General features: G+C 45.6%; 1 pseudogene; it reads right to left on the bottom strand.

Annotated features, from left to right (window-relative positions):
- Nucleotides 1-357: 357 nt before the first annotated feature.
- LOC131739339 (uncharacterized protein K02A2.6-like) lies at nt 358-3,771 on the bottom strand (annotated as a pseudogene).
- Nucleotides 3,772-4,298: the final 527 nt, after the last annotated feature.

Here is a 4,298-nt window from a genome sequence, read left to right on the forward strand (position 1 = left end):
ACGGACGCCACCATACACTTGAAAAGCAACAACTTTATTCCGACAATGACACGTTGAACATGCGCACAGGCAAAACTACGGCAACCTTTTAGTGCCAAATTACTAGAACACATATTCTAAGTAGGTGTTTACTAATTAACATAGCTATGTCGATACACTACATTATCCCCCATCTTAAATTCAGTGACCGGTGAACATAAAAACATGTGGTCCATCTTTTATATATATATATATACTGCAACAAGTATATAATATTAGCACTCAATAACACTGGCGCTAAGACATGTACAACATTAACAAAAACATGGAAATGTCCATCTCAATCAGGTGAATTACTTTTAGTCCACATTTCCGTCTTTAGGCCGGATCATAACGACGAGGTGGTTTAATCACTCTGTGAGAGCGATGCAAAGCAGTCAGGTCATCGGAGCAATTGTCCGTCACACTGGGTACAGAGCTGTCCGGAACACTGGCCAGGGACGAGCTGGACTTTACCCCGGCATTCCTTTCTGCAGGTGCATCTTCACCTGAAGTAGCAGGTGCATCCAAGTTGGATGTTCAAGCAGAAACTCGAGGTCTCAGCTGATCCCCATGTCTGCAGTATGTGTTTTCACTGTCCCGGGCCTTGATTTTATAAGACACTGGTCCAGTTTGCTCACGTACAATTCCTGGAATCCATCTTGGACCATCTCCTGTGGTGTTTCTCAGGTACACAGTGTCATCCACTTCAAAAGATCTGTCCATGGCGTTTTTGTCATGGTAAAACTTTTGCATGTGTTGCTTCTTGCGAACCGCCAACGCTGTGTTAGGCTTAATGAAGTCAAGCCTGGTACGAACATGCCTTTTCAAGAACAAATCCGCAGGAGATTGCCCTGTGGTGCAATTAGGAGTGGTGCAATACTGCAACAAGAACAATGAAATCCTGTCTTCTATATCTAGTGGAGTAGCTGTAAGTTTTTTCATGCCTGACTTGAAACTTGAACAAATCGCTCAGCAAGCCCGTTCAAAGCAGGGTGTCCTGGTGCACTGGTAGAATGTAGAATCCCATTCTGTTTTACAAACGGTTGGAATTCAAGTGACGTGAACTGGGTACCGTTGTCTGTCACAGTCTGTTCAGGCAGTCCATAAGATGCAAACAACCTCCGAAGTCTGGCTATGGTAGCTTGAGAAGTTATTGCTGACATTCTGAACACTTCCAACCATTTCGAATGAGCATCCACCATAATCATAAACATGTTATGGAGAAATGGCCATGCAAAGTCGATGTGCAGTCGCTTCCAGCATTCACCAGGGAATTCCCACAGATGCAATGGCACTTGGTGTGGTGCCTTCTGTTCAACTTGACACGTCTCGCACTCTCGACAGATCCGCTCCACATCTTCATCAATGTTTGTCCACCACACATATTTACGTGCAAGTGGCTTCATCTTCACAATCCCTGGATGAACTGTGTGTAACTCTGCTCTCTGTAGTTTCCTGGGCACAATGACTCTCTTCCCCCCAATACAGCCTCTCTTGGCAGAGAGCTCAAATTTTCTTTTGAAAAAACTTTGAAGTCTTCTTCCACGTGGTTAGGCCATCCTTCCATCACGAACTGATGAACTTTAGAAAGCAGCCGGTCAGAACGTGTTGCACGACCAATTTGGTCAGCGTTTAGTGATACTTCCAGGAAATGCTTGTGTAGGATTGCATTAATGTGGCTGAAATGGCTTCAGTGCCTGCGTCACAAATTTCTGGTAAAGGAACACGTGACTGCCCATCAGCATTACTTTGACTGTCAGACGAGCGATATTCAATGCTGTAGTCATAAGCTGACAGAATAATGGCCCACCGCTGAATGCAAGCTGCGGCCATTGTTGGAAGGCTCTTGTGTTCTCCGAACAAGGTAAGGAAAGGCTTGTGATCCGTTAAGAGTTTAAACGGTCGTCCCCACAGATACTGGTGGAATTTTTTTACTCCGAAAACCAGAGCCAAGGCTTCTTTTTCAAGTTGAGCATAATTCTTTTCTGCTGGAGTCCGTGAAGCATAAGCAATTGGACGGTCTTCACCAGAAGGCATGGTGTGTTGAATTACTGCTCCGATGCCATATGCTGATGCATCACAAGCTAAAGTCAGTGGCAGGCTCGAATCATAAAGAATCAGGATCTGGTCACATGTCAACAGTTCTTTGCATTTGTTAAAAGCCTCTTTCTCAGCCTGTTTCCACTGCCAGGCAGTCTTTTCTTTCAGCAATTTGTAGAAAGGAGCCAACACGCTGCTTTGGTTAGGAACAAATCTTCCATAGTAATTTACCAGGCCTAGGAATGCTCAAAGTTCTTTGACATTAGTTGGTGCTGGTGCATTTTTAATGGCTAGCACTTTTTCCACAGATGGATGAATTCCCTTGCTGTCCAGCACATAGCCAAGATATTCAATCTGGCTCTTTCCAAAATCGCATTTGGACTTCTTCACCCGGAGTCCACTCTCCTGGAGACGCTGAAGCACCCCTTGCAGATTTGCTAGATGCTCTTCTTCAGTTCGTCCAGTAACCAGGAGGTCATCTAGGTAAACCACTACCGTCAAGTCCTTCATTAGATTCTCCATAATTCTCTGAAAATGGAAGGTGCAGCACTAACTCCAAAAGGTAAGCGGTTGTATACAAACAACCCACGGTGCATGTTGATTGTAACATATTTTTTTGATTCCTCATCAAGCAAAACTTGCTGGTACGCTTGCCAAGTCAATTTTTGAAAAGACGGTTCCTCCGCTCATTGTTGCCATGAGTTCCTCTATGCGGGGCAGTGGATATGTTTCAGTGTTTGCTGCTTGGTTCACAGTAAGCTTGTAGTCCCCACACAAGCGAATTGACTTGTCCTTCTTTACCACAGGTACCACTGGAGCTGCCCAGTCACTGTGCTTTACTGGTGTAATAATGTTTTCCTTCTCTAATCTGTCAAGTTCCTTGTCTACTTCTGCTTTCATTGCAAATGGCAGTGGGTGGCTTTTGCAGAATTTTGGTGGAATAGAAGAATTCACCGGTATAGTTGCCTTCAAGCCACGCAGTGTGCCTAACTCATCTTTAAACACATCAGGACATAATTCCAGTACTTCCTCAATGGTCTTTGGCTCATTCATTGTGCACTGACTCACCCGTTTAATCTGTTTCCAATTTAAGGTAAGTTTTTGCAGCCAGTTCCTTCCACACAACGTTGGGCTTACCCCCTCTACTACTACTAAAGGAAGGTGTTCTTCCTGCTCTTCATAGCACACTGCAGTGGTGAACTGTCCCAATACTGGCATTGATTCACTCGTATATGTCTTCAGTCTGACATTTGCTTTCTCAAGGGGCACATGTGTAAACGCAGCTTCATACAGGTCCTGTGATATTATGGAGACTGCAGCACCAGTATCTATTTCCATCTCTACCTCTCTCTCTGCCACGCTGAAAATAGCTTTAAATGCAAGCTTATCCCCAGCACATGACAGAGAAAACATCGCAAGGTCGCCCACTTCAGCCTGAACATACTTGGTGTGTTTACCTGGTTGCTGCTTTCCTGTATTCCGCGGTTGTTTCTTTGTTCGGCACGCCTTTTTAATGTGTCCGATCTTGCCGCAATTGTGACATTTCGCATTCTTAAAATAGCAATCATGCAGGCTGTGATCCTTACCGTCACAACGATGGCAATGTCCCGCTCCGGTCTGGAATGAGGGTTTGGCTTTCACTTTGTGAACTGCTCCCTTAGGCGTGTCTATCTTGCGTAGCTGCTGTGTGTCTTTCACTGCTGTTTCCATGCTCAAAGCAATCTCAAACGCATTTCCAAAAGTTAACTTGTCCTCTGAGAACAATCTCCGCTGGCACGCCTCACTGTGAATGCCACTGACAAAGCGGTCCCGCAGCGCTTCATCCAAGGTCGCCTGTGGCAATGTGCCCCGCCCCTGTGTGCATGTGTGGGTTATATGTTGTATGTTGCGTGTGGTGTGTTAAATGTTGGCCACCATTGCACTCAGCATTACTCATCACCACCGTCTGTCTGTGTATTCCTTTCTGGTCTGACGCCACCCACTCCAGCCGTCTTTGTGACACATGGTGTCATCGTGGGATTATCAGCGCCTCCTAGACTCAGACCAGAGCAGGAGTACCGTGTGTTTTTTTTGTGGAAAGAAAAAAAAAATGGATTTTTTTTTTGAAGAAATGGAGGGAGGAAAGAGCCTAGAGAGGAAGCAACAGCAGCACCCATCCTGCAGGCCAGTGACAGAGGAGGTGATTGACTGGCTGCTGGATCGGGAGAAGCAAGGGGGCCCCAGAGTAACATCAGCGC

Source organism: Acipenser ruthenus, chromosome 11, assembly GCF_902713425.1.
Source record: "Acipenser ruthenus chromosome 11, fAciRut3.2 maternal haplotype, whole genome shotgun sequence".
NCBI lineage: Eukaryota > Metazoa > Chordata > Actinopteri > Acipenseriformes > Acipenseridae > Acipenser > Acipenser ruthenus.